Source organism: Acinonyx jubatus, chromosome D3, assembly GCF_027475565.1.
Source record: "Acinonyx jubatus isolate Ajub_Pintada_27869175 chromosome D3, VMU_Ajub_asm_v1.0, whole genome shotgun sequence".
Classification (NCBI taxonomy): Eukaryota; Metazoa; Chordata; class Mammalia; order Carnivora; family Felidae; genus Acinonyx; species Acinonyx jubatus.
In genome coordinates this window covers 1,864,300-1,883,227 of record NC_069392.1, presented here as the reverse complement: position 1 = coordinate 1,883,227, position 18,928 = coordinate 1,864,300, and the positions used below count along the sequence as shown (strand labels likewise).

General features: G+C 50.4%; 1 protein-coding gene across 3 annotated transcripts in view; it reads right to left on the bottom strand.

The window, feature by feature from the left end:
* The window catches only part of RIMBP2 (RIMS binding protein 2), a 218,550-nt gene that overhangs the window by 156,290 nt on the left and 43,332 nt on the right, over window positions 1-18,928 (bottom strand). For all 3 annotated transcript variants that reach the window (XM_053206401.1, XM_053206397.1, XM_053206398.1), the window contains exon 2: window positions 14,740-14,875. The gene's annotated coding sequence lies outside the window, so the exon portion shown is untranslated. The remainder of the gene's footprint in view (window positions 1-14,739; window positions 14,876-18,928) is intronic.

The following is an 18,928-nucleotide window of genomic DNA, read 5'->3' as shown; positions in this document are numbered from 1 at the left end:
ACGGCAGCGTCTACTGAGTGTCACTCTTTTGTTCTCAAGCCTTCTGAGATGAGCACTATTGTTAAATCCCTAGACCTGCGCTGTTAACATCCAAGGAAACGGACGCAGGAAAAACCCATTAGCCAGTCACTACATGCCTAGGGGAAGCGCCCACTCTGTGCCAGATGCTATTCTAGGCAGCAGCAAACAAGACCCACAGAGGCCAAGGACCGGCCGTGCTCGGTTCATACAGGGCCGAGCCCGCGGGGGCGGGAAAACACAACAAGGTTGTTCTCGAGTGAAGAGCTGGGCAGGAAACAGGAACCGAAGAAGGAGAAGCAAAGAAATGGTGGTCTTTTTTCCCAGAGTGGAAGCCACACCGAGCTTGACAGAAACCCCGCCCAGTACGGAAGGACCGTAGGGCCAGCCGCCATGGACTCTGGTCCCCAGACCTGCGGTCGGCTGCCAGCCCACACCCGGGGGCAGTTCCGGGCTCTGTGGCGTCCACCTCCTCCGAGAGAAGAAGGAAACCCTGCCCGTAAACACGCAGGGGTTGGTAAACATGCAGGTGTGAGGTTCGGGGACGCTGGGGCACAAGCCCACGTCCCTGAGCTGGTGAGAGCTGCAAGCAGGGTTTAAACCCAGGTCTGTCCACACCCAAATGGCATGTCTCCCCCTTCACCGGACTGCACTGTTTTCCTCACAAACACCGCCCTGGGGTGTGAGCTGGGAGTTCAGTAAAAGCTCTGGTCACGCTGGCTCTAAGGACATGCCAGTTCCATCTGTGGGCCAAAGTGACGGGCTTCATCCTGCGTCAGCTTCACTTAATGCTAGAGGCGGCCTCGAGCGCAGCGTTGGGGACTCGGGGGCTGAGGCCAGGCTTGGCAGGAAAGGGCACACGGAGAATCAGTGACGTGGGCCGTGGGCCAGGGGTCGAGTAGCGTCATGTGTATCGGTTAGGGTATCTTAGGTTGCAAAGGGCAGTGCAAAGGGCTTCAGGCAGGGCTAGATCAAGTCGCTCAGATGACGCTGCTCAGTGTCTCCCCATGGTTCTGGGCTGCCTTCCTCAGAGTGGGCTTCGGTACCTGACTCCCCACAGGATTGCAGGCTAGCTGCTGATAGGTCCATGTGTTTTCAGCTTTCTTATCCACATCCAGACGGAGATGGAGAATACCTTTATGGGGTGGTAGCGATCCCCAGAGCCACTCTGATTGCACTGACTTAGGCCACATGTATGGCTCTGACAGTGTCTACAGAGGCAGAAGGCACCTCATAGCCAGCCCAGGCCACATGTTCTATCCCTAGACTCGGGGTAAAGTCGGCTTCCCGCCTCGTGAATCGAGAAACCACAGGGAGCCATGGGAAGACTAACGGGGTGTGAACAGGCACCACCCCCAGCATGTGACACCGCTCCCCTGGAGGCTTATCCATCCAGCCCAGGAGAATGTGGGCGTGAGCCACGGCGCCTCCCCACCCCCATCCCCATGCATGAAATGGGCTGGTGGGGGCAGAACCCAGGAGACCCTCCTCTGTGGCTCTTGGCTCCTTTACTCCATATCTCTACCTCTGCAGACAGAGGGGGTGAACGTGAGGAAGGAGGTTGACATCCCTACATGGTTGGTCTCCATGTTCGTCATCGGCGCGGGACCCAGCCCGTGGAGGCACGGAGGCAGTAATAGAGGGATCCCGGCCCGTGGAGGAAGACAAAATGCCCTACGATAGACCCAACCTCTATATGTCCTTTCTCAAAGGGTAATTGTCATTAACGTTTAACCCGGTTTTTCTCTGAGAAGGTCTCACATTGACCTGATCCCACGAGCAGTGAATGTGATTAAGGGAAACACTGAGTGCCGATTACAAAAGAGGCACAGATGATTGTTTAGTCGCTGGATTAAGCCCCATCACGGCATGGGCAAACTGTTAACTCAGGGCCCCGGGGAACATCCTTAACTCTTCATCTGCAAAATAGCTTTAGGGATCCCACGAGCTTCTCGGGGTTCGGGAAAGACCCAGAGATCCACTGAGAAGTTCACATCTTTCTGACCATCGGACAACATCTCCAAGCCGCCCAGACAGCTAAGCTGGGGTCCGCTCCGCTGACATGACTGAATGTGTGCACCTCCCATTCGCTGGGAATTTGGGTCTCTCTGTAGACCTTGGAAGACTGAAAGCGCCTGTTACGACCGGCAGAGCGTAGAACCCAACCTGAAGGTGTGATGTGCAGCCCCCTCCGCCTCCGTCACCAAACCTCTGGTGGGCACAGGATGGCCCTTCGTGACCCAAGGTTGTTTTCAGGTGCACACCCAGCAGATACTTCATCGATCATCGGTTTATAGAGCATATGACCACCAACATCTTGATATTCTCTCTCCTATTTATTTACTTTTTTCAATGACGAGGGCTCTGTTGGTGCTGACGCACTTGATACCCATAATATTTGGTGCTGTGTCCTTTGGGGTGTAAGCCGGTCCCCAGAATCCGGCGGGATCCGAGTAACAGTGTCGCCTTCCCTGTGTTGCCTTCTCCTACTATGTTTTACCTTCTGTTTCCAGCAGGATTTCCTACTTAATCTAGTGACAGACTATTTCTTTTCCAAGTAGATTTAAGCGGTGCGCTAATGCGGAGAACGTAGAACAGTATCGTAAGTGGGGGGGGGGGGGGAGTTTGGGGGCAGACAGGGCTGCCTCCAGGGAGGCGGTGGTTCTCACAGATAAGTATCTGGGGGCCAAGTGAACACAGGATCTGTCCTCCAAGCCCACAGGCTCCCAGCCCCCTGCTCCAAGGGTCCTGCACGATCATGCTGGCTTCCCACCTTCGTGCACGGGCAGCGTGTCTGGTCACCGCTTTTCTGAACCCACGCTGCCTTCCTACAATTTCAGATTCACTCAGCAGCTGGTGATGCCTCCCCCGTTCCTAAATCTTCCCCAGTACACAGAGCAGGTGCACCAGGTAACGTGGGATAATTCAGTCGCTCCATCCACCCTTGCGAATTCAACCTCCTCCCGAGGGCCTCTGCTCTTCCTCCTCCTCCAGGAAGCCCTCCTTGATCACCCGGACCCATAACATCTCTATCGCCATGAAGAATCTATCTTGGTTTGCTCCGCACACACTCCCCTTCCTTCCAGCTCTAATATCCCAAAGTCCCTCCGGGAAATTACCACGCTTCTGTTCCATCCACAGTGGGCACCTGACCCCGGCCTGGCCAAAGTGCCATCTGCCCTCAGCCAAATAACTGTTCAAGGAACAGACTGTGTCTCGTGTTGATGGGCACACTCGTCCCATCAGGGACGATCTTGGGGCTTCTGCTGGCCTACCAGTAAGAGGCAGCTCTTCTCTTCTTCCCACGGAAGTTGCTAGAAAGAGAGGTGCTGGTGGCAGCCACATGGAAAGAGCCTGCTGAGGTGAAGCTGGGGCAAGAAAAAGGGGGTCAAGAAAAGGAAAACGACCACCTCCTGATGGCATCACTTCAGCCTCTGGATGCAACCGTGCCTGAAAGCCTCCCTGCAACAAATGCCTGTTTTGCCAAAGCCAGAATGGGCTGACTGTTCGTCACCTTGAAAGCAAACCAGTTGTGGCTAACCACCTCTGAACCCCGAAAGTCCATCTTGTCTGTCCTTAACCATGTGAACGGAGACGGCCACTCTGTCTTCACACGGCCGTCTTAGAGGGATAGCAGTCTCCGGATCTGGGGCCCACCCGACCTTATCTTAACTCGCATCGTCATTATATCAGCAAGGACTCTATTTCTCAATAAGGTTACATTCACGGGTCCCGGGGTTCAGATTTGAATATATCTTTATTTGGGGATAGAGGTGTATGAAATTCAACGGCTTACAGCTGCCATCTTGTGATTACTGGGACCGTAAGTCTCAGGGCAAAGCCAGCACCTTGCAAGGGGAAGGAGACACCTGGACTTCCCTTGCCTTTGCCCCCCAAAGTGGTCGTTCTTATTGACGCCAATTTGAATGTGTTTTCTATTATTTTTAGCAAAAAGCACTGCAACTAAAATGGGCATGGAGTTTCCCAAGGTACAGATCTCAGGAGGGTAGGAAGGCAGCCCCAAAGCAGGACGGGTTCTGGGCACAGTGACAGGGACCCCAAGGCCACCTGCCTTCTCCTCTCAGTGAGACACGCAGACCAGGTCCTCTTTGAGCTTAGCTTTTCCATCCTGCACTTGTCTGGTGTGGGGTGTGGGGTCTGCTCAGCCCCGGAAGGGGGCGGAGGGGGAGCGTGAGCTGACTGCTTTCTCCCAGAGCTCTCCCCCCACCCCTCCCCAGGGGGCTCTCCCACCCCTCCCCAGGGGGCTCTCCCCACCCTTCCCCAGGGGGCTCTCTCCACCCCTCCACAGGGGTGAACAAACATCCTGAAGGTGATAGAGTTTCAAAAAGGGAGTTCAGGTAAACATCCTTCTTCAACAGCGTTGAGATGGGACTATTTTCTATAGCTTTGTAATGTAAATATGTAAATAACCTGGAAGGGACAATCCCAGCAACACAAAGCAAGGAGAAGGCTGGGGGTGGGGGGGAACGTGGGGGAGACCCTTGGGCACAGGCAGTCCCAAGGTCACTGTGCAGCCCGCCTGGGGACGGGGAAGCAGCCATCTGAACCTCCACCCAGACTTCCATCAGAGAGGAGTCTGTCTAAAATCCGCAGGTTAGCAGACTTCTTGCTGATGCAGCTGCTACGTTTGAAACAACAATTACCTTTGTAGGAAGCTACCTGCAAATTATGGCATATCAAGTTGGCCAAACTGGAAAAAGAAACATGTTTGCCACTAGGTTACAGTCGACCGTGGGAGTACGGAACCGGCTTCCTGGGTGTCAGAGAAACATCCCAGTTGCGGGAGATACGGTGTAATAAGGCTAAACCCCTGCCCTCATGGGGGTTACATCCCAGCGGGTCCCACACACCAGACGGACAGGCGGACAGACGGACGTGGTTTGGGGCAGCACAGAGGGCGTGAAGTGAGCCAACGGCTCCGTGAAACCAATCGCCGTGGCCCACGACCGAGGGCCTTTGTCGGCTTCTCTTCCGGGACTGGAACAGGGCCCTTTGCCCACTGTGTCCCTACTGGTTTCTTAGTTCCCCAGGAAACACACCCGCCAAGTCCTAAGAACCCCAGCCCTGCCCGGTTTGGGGAGTGGTCCCCTCCGCCGGGCCAGCGGGGAACGAGATCGAGGGGAGGCTGTAGAGAGCCACGGTTCCGCGCTAAGGAGCCCGGGAGGCCCTCATGTGACGTGGGAAGTGCGCTTGTCCTTGCGGTGACTGATTAGCCAGGATCCTGAATCTAACAAAGCCGTGTCGCCATGGGAACCAGACATATTCTGCGGCCACGGGTTAAAAATTAAGCTCCACCTGTGCTAATGCTCCCTTATCAATCTCCTCTCGAAACCAAAGCCCCTCCGTTCGGCTGCACTCTGCTGCGGTGACAAATGTCCTGTTGCCTGGTTACTAATTGGTGACAGGGACAAGCCCTGACCGGACGGCCGGTCCAAAACCCCCGAAGGCCGGACACGGTGACCGGACGCTGTCACTAAGAGGTGGCCCTGCGCGAGCTCGCTGTCCTTGGCCCTTTGTTCCCAGGAGCAAACAAAGGGCCACGTGGGACAGAACTGTCAGCGCCGTGGGCTCTGGGATGCGCCACGGGCTGGCTCACGGAGACGCACGGTGTGGCCGCGTTCCTCTGGAACCTGCACCCACCCGGTGATTCAGTGCAGCCGAGAAGAAACAGGCTCCCGGGTGCACGCGACGGCAGGTGCACAGGACTGAGGGGGCCCTGCTCACACGCCTTCCGGCCAGACACAGCGGCTTCGCTTTGAAGCGTCTGGCGGGAGGGGCAGTCAAGGCGCCCGCCCTCGATCCTCCAGCCAAGTCAGGCGACGACGGAACAATCAGCACCTTGAATTTCAGTCTTGAGCAGAGGGACTCAAAGACCAACACCGGGGCTTGGAGCGGACTCTCCCCGGCAGGTCTCACAGAGGGGCCATCCCTGTCCACCTGCCCCGTGGATTCCCAGGGCCTTCCCCTTCCCATCGTTTCCCCTGGGAAATTGTTCTTCTTGAGCCAGAATCAGATTGGGTGTTGGTGCCCAGGGACCTGCATTCGTGCCCTGCGGCTGCTTAACAAAGCCCCAGACACGAACCGTCCCGCAGCTCTGGAGGCCCCGAGTCTGAGACGGAGACTCAGCAGGTTCTGGGGGCCACGAGGGAGGGTGTGGCCCAGGCCTCCCTCCCAGCGACAGCAGTGGCCAGCAGTCCGTGGTGTTCCGTGGTTTGTAGACGCAGCACCGCTGGCTCTCCCTTCACGTGACGCTCTCCCTGCGCACCTGTCTGGGTGGCGTTTCCCCTTTTATGAGGACACCGGTCACACTGGATTAGGTCCCCCACAAATGGCCTCGCTTTAACTCGACCCCTGTAAAGACCCGGTCTCCAAATACAGTCACGTTCTGAGGTCTCAGGCGTTAGGACTCCGACATCTTTGCGGGAACAATTCAACCCACAGCAGGCAACTGTCTGTGTGATCCAGAGCGGGGCACCCCAGACAGTCTGGTGAGCACAGGACGTCTGCGAGGGCACAAACACAGCGAGGGGAGGAAGAGGCAGCCTCACGGTAAGGAGGCCTCTTTCCCGGGGCGCCTGGTCATCCTTACACGGGGAGTAACAACCGTAGGGGAGCCTGGAATCTCTTCAGCCTGATCAGGGCTTCAGGAAACGGGACTTCTGAAAGACGAGTGTCAACGTGACCGACCCCGGGTGGATCCCTCCGTGAGTGCAAGGCAGGAAGCCCAAGCCGTGATGGTACAAAGCACACGATTAAGGGGCCCTGCTTCAAACTGAAACCAACACAGGGGAAACTGGGATTCCCAAAACGTTGTTTGATCTTCTGGATCAAGCCATTCCTGAAGTTAACACTACTCTCCCAGTCCCTTAACTCGCCCTGACAAACACAATGGCATAGGGCTGGGCTCCCCCAAAGACCTTCCTCAGCTACGTCCACAGCCTCCTTCCTCTGTAGGAAAAAAGGAGCCACGTAAACTTCATTCCAGGGCCCGGGTTTGCCAAGACACCGGAGAGAAACAGACACTACCAAGACCCGAATGCCACGGCAGAAAGTGTGAGTTCCACAGCGGTTCCCGAAGACCCTGCTAAATGCACGTGCACTCCCTTTTCGCTTTTTGTTGGTCTTGTGGGCAAGCAGAGGGCCATTACCGCGCCGGCCACGTGTGCCGATGGCACCCCAGTGTCACACGTGCCCTGACAGGCCCAGCAGCACCGAAGGGATTGTCTGACTCTAACTGGCACTAAGATTTCGAGCTCAACAGAGCCCATTCTATGTTGACTTGTCTGTTAGGAAGGAAGGAAGGAAGGAAGGAAGGAAGGAAGGAAGGAAGGAAGGAAGGAAGGAAGGAAGGAAGAAGGAAGGAAGAAGGAAGGAAGAAAGGAAAGGAAAGAGGAATTTAAAATACATAATTACTTTAGTCATGAAGCATAATGACATTAAGAGCTGTTTTAACTAGACATTTCCACACAAACAACATTACACGGAGACAGTCTGTCCTGCAGCCCTGACGGAAAGCAAGGCCCCAGAATTGGTGGGGCGGAGTCGTCTGGGGACTGACCTGGGCTCAGTCCAGGGGCCCAGGAGCGGCCTGCAGCTCACAGCGTGCATCTCTGAGGCCATAGTGAACTGGGTTTCCCCAAACTTCATGAGTTTTGCCATTTCTGTGTCCCAATTATTAACGCATTCTTTCTCCTTAAACAAACACACACGTTTTATGGACATGAAGATATTGAAAAGGAAACTTCATATTGCCACCGTGAAATCATTGGTTATGTGATAGTTACATTTTTTCTAATGGGGAGCCTGGGTGGCTCAGTCAGTTGAGTGGCTGACCTCAGCTCAGGTCATGATCTCCCGGTTCATGAGTTCAAGCCCCGCGTCGGGCTCTGTGCTGACAGCTTGGAGCCTGGAGCCTGCTTTGGATTCTCTCTCTCTCTCTCTCTCTCTCTCTCTCTCTCTCTCTCTCTCTCCCTCTCTCTCAGAAATAAACACTAAAAAATTTTTCAATCAAAACATAATAAAAATCTGTTTTCTAATACATAATCCTATTTTTTCGCAGTAAACATATGTCTGGATCTGGGTTTCATCGGCCGCTTTTGTCTATTCTGTAACCTGCAGAACGCTCTGGAAATACTGCATTGGTGGATGGATTTAGGCACCGCCTTCACCAGCCTGACAGTCAGGGCCTGTCCTGAGCCTGTCCAGACAAAATTCTCCACCAAGGCAGGGAAGACAAAGTCGCGCTCTCTCTGACCCACTCTCTGCTCTGAGAGCTCACGGCACTGAGGAAACAGGTCCTGCCCGCCAGCCCCAGGCAGAAGGAGCCACATAACTTCTCTGTGAGACGCAGTAAAAGAACAGATGCCGTGGGCCACGCTTCCAAGATACGGAGAGGTCATTTCCTTCCTGTGTCAACGGCTCGTGGTGTCTACAAATATTGACTGAACATCTATGACGTACAAAGTCAGGTGGTTGGACCACACACGCGCACGCACCTCCCCCCTTTTTAAAATTTTAACTTTTCTATGAATGTTCTAGAGTCACGTGTACACAGCTAAGCGATGCTGGTAACCTTACACGTGGTTAGGGTAGCAGCTGGTTAACTGGCCATAAACGGTTCAATGTCAGCGGGTTGTTAAACACGAGCAAGCACCATCAGGCCCTCGGCGGGAGACACGGGCCGCCCAGAGCCCCTTGCTTTCCAAGCCCACACGCAGTAAAACCGCTTACCGCCAACGCCCGCAGCAAGAGCTGACGGGATGTTCACGCACGTGTTAGAGGGACCCCCTCGGCAAACAGCGGCAGGGGGACGGCGGTGGGTAAATACCCCAGATGCTCCTCCCTCGAGTGGGGTGGGTCCAGGGGGTGCCCCACCGTCTCCAGGACAGAGGAGCCCCGCTGGCCCCAGCAGACACCGGCTAGATGGCATGCCCTTCCCTGCCTGGTCCCCCGCCACCTCCCGGAGTTTCCTGGCATCGCTTGGCAAACAGGCCACTTCGACTGGAATCCCCATGTTGGGTCTGCTCCGGGAGGATCGAGCCAAGACCCCGTGGTACAGGGACACCATCGGATAACAAGTAGAAATGTTTAAAGAATGAGGCAGTGTGCTAAAATACTCCCGTGGAAAGATCTCTACCAAATATTCCGGAAACAGAAAGATACCAATCTGCAGAAAAACCCACATGGTTTTCTTTAAAGCACGTGCAAAGTTACGATAGACTTTCTGCGGCTACACGCACACACGTCTGTCGAAAAGGGTCCAGGAGACCAAACTGTTGACAGTGGTTAGCTCGGTGCAAGGGAAGGTCAAAAGACACTTGAGTTTTTGCAAATCGGAAGTATCAGCAGACAGCTTGAGGAATGAAAAATCGATTGTGAAAGTTGCAGGACAGCGTCTGTAAGCACTTGAAACGCATGCAGACCCCACTCCGCGTGCATAGGCGTCCACACGCGTCCACAAACCAACACGCCGCGTCTGCGCATGTGTTTGTGTCCACGTGGGGGGGTGGGGGGGAATCTGAAAACTCAGAAAAGGAAACACCCAATCGTCACCGGTGTCGGCCAACCGGGTTTGGAATGGGAACGTTGTACATGGGTTTCAGCTTTTGACCTTGCACGTCCCGGTGAGATGTGACCCCAACAAGTACCGCTGCCCCTGAAACGGGACAAAGGAGTGTGATTTCCAAGATGCTGTCATTACTCGGGCCTCTGGGGAAGCGTTGTTGGTGACATCACCTCTCCAACTCGGCGTATACATAAACAGTTTGATGATTTATTGGCACAGAGAGGCCCTGACCCCTGTCGCAGGGATGGGCACAGCTGTATTGAGAATAAGGATCATCACGATTTGGGTATAAAATGCTGCCCTCGGAGAGCTTACACCCCAGTGATCGCTAAGCTGTGTTTAAGGTCGTTCCAATACCCTGTGGACCGAAGGACCTCTCAGCAAACCTCTTCCTCTGAGTCAAATACACAGCCACCACTGAGACTCACTGGCTACACCTCCCGTTTTGAAAAGCCCTGAGGATCTATTTTCTAATTGCTCTCCCTTCATGGTGAAATAATTCAAACGTTCCATTCCCTTTCAAAGTGACAAGAAGAGCTAAATTTAAATGCAATAACTTAATGATGCATCTGCAATTCCAAGCAGCCAACAATCTATCAAAAAAAAAAAAAAAAAGATCAGCCCATTCCAAATATAGGAAAGATTCACACACATGCATATCGCTCCCCTCTGTCGCTTTCAACCCCAGAACGACCAAAATTAAAAAACATCAAAAAAGTAATAAGCTCTCGAAATAATCCACCTGTTACCCCTCAGAGAGCAGAGTAACTTCTGAGTCCCATAAGCCGTGTAGAATAAATGAACTTGACAAACTCACACACCAGTAATAACCCCCATCACTCAGTTGAGACACAGCCTCTACGAAAGTGTTCTCAATGACACAATGTGTCTCTTGAGGCCATGCAGATAAGTATCTCTCACTATAAATGACGTCAATTGAAGAAACAGACACCGTTATATTGATAATGATGAAAGAAAAGGTTGGGGAATGTTTTCCAGGCACATTCCCACATGCCAGGGCCCTGCATTCACTAACTGAGTGACAAAATGTTTTTGGCTCTGTAGTAACGAGAACAAATGGTTACCAAGCACGTAGCCTGTATCTGAAACAGCAGAGTCTCACACACAGACTCTTTCTGCCTCCTGCCAGGAAAATGAACACATAAAATAGAGAGCAGAGGACTGGGTGTGAACTTCAGTCTACCGAACACGTGCCGGCTGGGTTCGTTCCTACCACCATCATCACCAACCCCACCACAAGTGCGATTTCCACCACCATCACCATCGCCACCACCATCACCACCATCATCACCACCTTCACATCACTACCATCATCATCACCATCGCCATCAACACCATCGCCACCACCATCACCATTATCACCAACATTATCACCACCATCATGACCATCACTGTCACTGTCACCATCACCATCACCATCACCACCATCACATCACTACCATCATTATCACCATCACCATCGCCACCACCACCATCACCACCATCATCACCACCATCGTCATCACCATCACCATCAACACCATCGCCACCACCATCATCAACATTATCACCACCATCATCATCACCATCGCCATCAACACCATCGCCACCGCCATCATCACCACCATCATCATCAACACCATCGCCACCACCACCGCCACCACCATCATCACTACCATCATCATCACCATCACCATCACCACCATCATCACCACCATCATCACCACCATCACCATCAACACCATCGCCACCACCATCATCACCACCATCATCGTCACCATCGCCATCAACACCATCGCCACCACCATCATCACCACCATCATCATCAACACCATCGCCACCACCACCGCCACCACCATCATCACTACCATCATCATCACCATCACCATCACCACCATCATCACCACCATCATCACCACCATCACCATCAACACCATCGCCACCACCATCATCACCACCATCATCGTCACCATCGCCATCAACACCATCGCCACCACCATCATCACCACCATCATCACCACCATCATCATCACCATCGCCATCATCATCACCAACATTATCACCACCATCACCATCGCCACCACCACCATCACCACCATCACATCACTACCATCATCGTCACCATCACCATCAACACCATCGCCACCACCACCATCACCACCATCACCATTATCACCAACATTATCACCACCATCATCATCACCATCATCATCATCACAATCATCATCACCATCACCATCAACACCATCGCCACCACCATCACCATTATCACCAACATTATCACCACCATCATCACCACCATCACATCACTACCATTACCATCACCACCATCATTACCACCATCATCACCAACATTTTCACCATCATCATCATCACCATCACCATCAACATTATCACCATCATCATCATCACCATCGTCGTCATCACAATCATCATCACCATCACCATCACCATCAACACCATCACCATCATCATCACCTTTATCACCAACATTATCACCACCATCATCACCACCATCACATCACTACCATCATCATCACCACCATCACAACACTACCATCATTATCACCATCACCATCACCACCATCACCACCATCATCACCAACATTTTCACCATCATCATCACCATCACCATCAACACCATCACCATCATCATCATCACCATCATCATCACCATCATCATCACCACCATCATCACCACCATCACCATCAACACCATCATCAACACCATCATCACCACCATCACATCACTACCATCATCACCACCATCACCATCAACACCATCACCACCATCATCATCACCAACATTTTCACCATCATCATCATCACCATCACCATCAACATTATCACCATCATCATCATCACCATCGTCATCATCACAATCATCATCACCATCACCATCACCATCAACACCATCATCATCACCATTATCACCAACATTATCACCACCATCATCACCACCATCACATCACTACCATCATCATCACCATCACCATCAACACCATCACCATCATCATCACCAACATTATCACCATCATCATCACCATCACCATCACCATCATCGCAATCATCATCACCATCACCATCAACACCATCACCATCATCATCACCATTATCACCAACATTATCACCACCATCATCACCATCACTGTCACTGTCACCATCACCTCCATCACCATCACCACCATCACATCACTTCCATCATTATCACCATCACCATCACCACCATCATCACCACCATCATCACCAACATTTTCACCATCATCATCATCACCATCACCATCAACACCATCACCACCATCATCATCACCAACATTTTCACCATCATCATCACCATCACCATCAACACCATCACCACCATCATCATCACCAACATTTTCACCATCATCATCATCACCATCACCATCAACACCATCACTACCATCATCATCATCACCATCATCATCACCACCATCATCATCACCATCACCATCAACACCATCATCATCACCATCACCATCAACACCATCATCACCACCATCACATCACTACCATCATCATCACCACCACTATCATCACCACCATCATCATCACCACCATTTTCACCACCATCATCACCACCATCATCACCACCATCATCACCACCATCATATCACTACCATCATCATCACCATCACCATTAACACCATCACCACCATCATCCTCACCAACATTTTCACCATCATCATCATCACCATCATCATCACCATCACCATCAACAGCATCACCATCAGCACCATCACCATCACTGTCACTGTCACCATCACCTCCATCACCATCACCGTCATCACCACCACCACCATCAACACCACCATTATCACCATCAACACCATCGCCACCATCATCACCAACATTATCACCATCATCATCACCACCATCATCACCATCACTGTCACTGTCACCATCACCTCCATCACCATCACCATCATCACCACCATCACCATCACCCCCATCATCACCATGTCCACCATCACCATCACCCCTACCATCCTGTTTACTGGAATATGAGACCCAGACCCACTTTTTTTATCAGGACCAACCCCAATACAAAGCCTACCCAGGCTCACGCACGATTCACCTGGTTCACCTTCTGCTTCGTGCTCAAAATGCGTGACTAACACCCACAGCGACCAGTGCCCAGACAGCCACTTGCAGCACGGAAGCCTTTTGCAGAAAGAACCAGCTGTTATTCTTACCGCCCAAAATCATCTCATGATGACACGACGTGAATTACTGCCCGGTGTTTAGATCATGCCTCCACATGGGAACAACGAAGAAAAGAATGAGCAAGCCAGCCCAGATTTTTCTCCTGAACTCTGGACCTGGCCATCTGCTAATTTCCCCGTGTTTAGGTGTAACCCAAGCCCAAAGCTGAGCCTCGGTGCAACACTGAATCCGAATCTGACCCGTAAACATGCTTCGTTTTCAGTCTTTCTCATCTGAGGAAATGGGACTCCCCCTCCGCTGTGTTGTCTCCACTCGAAATCCGAAAGCCGTGCTCGTCACCACTTCTCACGCCTCTTCCTTTCCAGCCCAACACAACGGCGGGCCGCCCCTGCTGCCCCAATCCATCTAGAAGCTCTGCAGTGTCCCTCACCTCCGCCACGAACACCCTAGGCCAAGCCACCACTGCCCCCCCCCGTCCGGACTACACGGTAGCCTCCAGATGCTCCTTGCTTCCACGCTGCCTCCACCCCCACCCAGATCTGGTGTGACCCTTTGAGAAGGCAGATTTGAGTACATCACTCTCTCCCTGAAATCTGTCACTGCCACCTGACCACTGCTCATGAGATGTGAACTCCATACCCAGAGCCCATAAGGTCACCGATGGGCTGCCCCTGCCACCTCTCCCCAGCCTGTGGCTGGATGACCACTTTTCACGCATACAGCGCTTCCGTGCCTCTGGGCCTCTGCACTGCTCTTCCCTGGTGAGACCGCTAGCCTCCACGAAGGTACACATGTTTGCTTTGCTCGGCATTCGGCCCTCCCCAACTAACCGACATATCGCTGGCATTGATAAACACGTCTTGAATAGACCATTAAACAAGGAAGCAACGGACACAGCCGCCGACTGGCACGGGGGGATAGAGCCTCAGCAGGAAGAAAGGGCAACTCACCACAAAGTCCCCACCACTGGGCTCCTAGTCTCAGGACACAAAGTGGGAAATTCCCAAGCGGACCCTCCAAAGGCTGGGTCTTATCAACTGTGTCTTCCGGACCCACGGGCTTCAGGAACGATGGGCCGTTTCTGAACTGTAAAAAAATAAAAATTAAATTAAAATATAAATAAATAAATGTCCATGATCTTCCATCCCAAAAGGATGGCTTGTAAATTAGCTTTTCTGCCTCATTCAGACCCCTCTCTGCCAAAGACGCAGGGAAACTCAGGGAACACGCTATCACGTTCCAGCCCACAGCACTGAGGGCTAAGTAAGCGAGACTGAACACACAGCCTTTCCAGCCCGACACTTTGCTTCCCCTTCAACCAAAGGTCCTGGGGTAGAACAACACACAGCTACATGCACACCCTGACACAAAGCTTCCATGAGGCTCTGAGTAAAATTCCAAGCTCCCAAAGGTGCCCAGAGAAATGGTGGCGAGGGCTAATCGTCCTCCTTGTGTAAGTGGGGCACGGATGGCGACGGGGCACAGAATGGAGACCACGAGCCATGCAGGCTTGCTCTAGACACATCCTTAATTATATAAACGTGACTGATGCCCTGTGGGTTAGAAGTGTTACCAGAAGTCAAATTCATGAATAAAAATCAGTATAAAAACCAACGAGCGCACTGCTTGTGTCAGACTCTCTACAAATTCCCATCTTTTTTTTAATTAATTTTTTTTATTACATTTCTTTATTTTTGAGAAGCAGAGAGAGACAGAGTGTGACCAGGGGAGGGGCAGAGAGGGAGGGAGACACAGAATCTGAAGCGGGCTCCAGGCTCTGAGCTCTCAGCAAGGAGCCCGACGCGGGGCTCGAACCCACGAACCGTGAGATCACGACCTGAGCCGAAGTCAGACACTCAACCGACTGCGCCACCCAGGCGCCCCTCTAGGAATTCCCATCTTACCACCAAATATTTAAAAATTGAAATTCTCATATTTCAGTAGACCTTCAATTGACATAAGCCATCAAAATATCAGAAGTTCTTTTACTTCTCTCTTGCTTTGTTAATGTTTTCAAACCTCCTAGAATCACAGAATAAAATGAGAGGTTGAATTAGCTTAGGTTTTATCCAAAAGTATGTAAGTGTCCAGTGTTCAGAGTAACCATATGGATGGGGGGAGAACACTTGGAAGTAATTTGGGCTTCAGCCTACAATTTGGAACCGGAAAACAGTCTGTATGAGCAAAATTCAATTTATTTCAAAGTAGCAAGCATTTTCTAAGTACCTATCAAGTTCCTGGCCCTTGTTAGACCCCAAAGTAAATAAGATCGAGTCTTTCCAGGACCCACAGTCTGACAGCAGAGGCTGGAACATGCATGTATAACTTTATTCAAGCTAGACCCTAATAAGATTTAGGATGATGTGCAGACGAGATACGAGGGGAAGATGTCTAGACAGGAGATTGGAGTCTTATTTCCTGAGGCAGCTAATGAGACAGTCAGGACACAGAGGCAGCAGGTAGGGCTCAGAGCAGTGAAGCACCATAATGAGCATCTGCTTGTGTAGACCCTTTCCCAGCCCACATGCATAGTGCAGGTGGTTGGACATACCCTCCCCCCCGCCCCACGACCCTCAAACTTGGCAGGAGACTGGAAATTTCATTTTGGTAGGAAATAATCACAAGCAAAAACCTTCATACGACAACATTAGGAACATCCACCACAAAATGCTCAGTTCCCTGCAATTAGTGGCGAGTAAGCCTACCACAAAGAAGCCCCGCTGGCGTCCCCCAAGCCATCGAGACCTTCCTGCTAAACCAAATACCAACCAAAGATTACTCACTACATTACAAAACCTCCAATATGGAAGAGTATTATCGACGTGTACAAGAATAAAACCCAGAAGAAGGAAATGGTGCAGGCAACCAAACGAAGCTTTACAAACAGAAAGAGAACAAGATGCCACGGAAAGGGCAGTGAAGGATAAAAAGGGTTCTTGCAGATGAAAAAAGATGGTTGCTAAAACGGAATTTAACTTAAATGGGAGATGTGGAAGATAAGGTCTCACACCAAAGAGCATCATGAGATTTGAGAAGATAAATGATAAAGCAAAGATCTTAAATACGAGGGGAGAGAGAAAGAGAGAGAGAGAGAGACAGAGAGAGACAGAGACAGAGACAGAGAGAGAGAGAGAGATGAAATTTTTAAAAGGAACCAAAAATAGGTTAGGGCATCAAACTTCTCAGCAGCAATCTTGGAAGCCAGCAGGATGCCTTTAAAAGTCTGATTGAATATCATTTCCAATTTAAGATTCTTTTTTTTTTTTTAAGAGAGAGAGAGAGCATGAGCAGGGGAGAGGGGCAAAGAGACAGAGAGAGAGAAGCAGTTGATCAAGTGGGAGGGGAAAGGAGATATTGCCATATATGTAAAGGATCATAAAATTTACTTCCAATGTGTTCTTTCTTAGGAAATTACTAGAGGATATGCTGCAGTAAAATAAGTGGGGAAAACCTAAAAGAAAAAGCCATAGAATCTGAGAAACAGTAGATCCTACTGAACAGTGACAAAGAGAAACTCCAGGGTGACAGTTGAGTCTCAGAGCTTGAGTAATCAGTTTGGAGCAAGTAGACAGAGGTTTTTTACACGTAAAGTATCATGTGAAAAAGGAGAGTTGAAAACACTTTTCGATATGTCAAAGAACTGGGAAAGAATTTTCAGTATGTGGATTACAAATCGCACCATTAAAAATGAGGCAATTAATAACTCCAGGAAAAGCAAAAAGCTACACAAGGAAAGAAATGTAATCACAGTCACTAATCGGTCCTAGTTAACAATATATATAGGGTCACCTGGGTGGTCCAGTTAGTTAAGTGTCCAACTCTTGATTTCAGCTTGGGTCATGATCTTACGGTTCACGGGATGGAACCCTGAGTCAGGCTCTGCACTGAGCACAGAGCCTGCTTGGGATTATCTCTCTCTCTCCATCTCTCTCTGCCCCTCCCCTGCTCATGTTATCTCCCTTTCTCTCTCTCTCTCCCTTTCTCAAAATATAAATAAACTTAAAAAAATAATAAACTCTCATTAAGAAAAAACAAACTATATATGTGTGTATGTATACATATACACACACATATATATGTATATACACGTACATAATAACAATGTAAACACTCATTATTGACTTAACTAAAGTAGCAATGTAACTGTATGTGTATGTTGTGGGTGGGGTCTAAAAGAACTAAACCCTCATCTACCACAGGACTTCTGAACCTCAGCACTATAGATATTTGGGACTAGATAATGCTTTAGTGGGGGCATCCTGAGCATTGTGGGATGTTTAGCAGCATCCCTGGCCTCCACCCACCAGATGTCAGTAGCATAACCCCCACCTCCAAGTTGTGACAAATAAAAATATCTCAGCCATGACCTCTGGGGGAAAAATCCCCCCTGCTTGCGAACCACTTATCTACCGTAACAGAAAGTGCTACTTTTGACTTATGAAAATTGATAAGTCAACAACAGCAGAGGAGGCATATTACTTAGGAATACTGAAGTAACTTAAAGAAAAAATTAATGCAAGTATTAAAAGGAGAGTGAAGGGGGGTGTGCCTAGGTGGCTCATTCAGTTAAGCATCCGACTTCGGCTCAGGTCATGATCTCACAGTTTGTGGGTTTGAGCCCCACGTCAGGCTCTGTGCTGACGGCTCCGAGCCTGGAGCCTGCTTCGGATTCTGTGTCTCCCTCTGTCTCTGCTCCTCCCCCGCTCGTGCTCTGTCTCACTCTCTTTCAAAAATAAATAAACATTTTTTTTAAAAAATTGTTAAAGAAGGAAAAGGAGAGTGAAGGAACCGGGCAATGAACAGGTGACAAGATGGGAAATTTGGCCAGCATTAACTTTTTAAATTGTGTGTGTGCACTTTAAATTTTAACATGCAGTTGAAGCTACAAAGCAAACAAACAAACAAACAAACAAACAAAAACCGGCAAGCTTACGCCTACTTCGGGACAGCACTGAAGTCTTTGTGTAAGGAAATCTTATACTCTTACATGAACTTACTCGATATGCTTATGTCTTTTCTCTAAATTACCTGAAACGCATTTATCAAATAACATCTTTTTATAAAATATCAAGACATCTTCTAACATCAGTTGATGTAACATTTTTGATCCACTGACTACACTGTGGGAATGAATAAGCC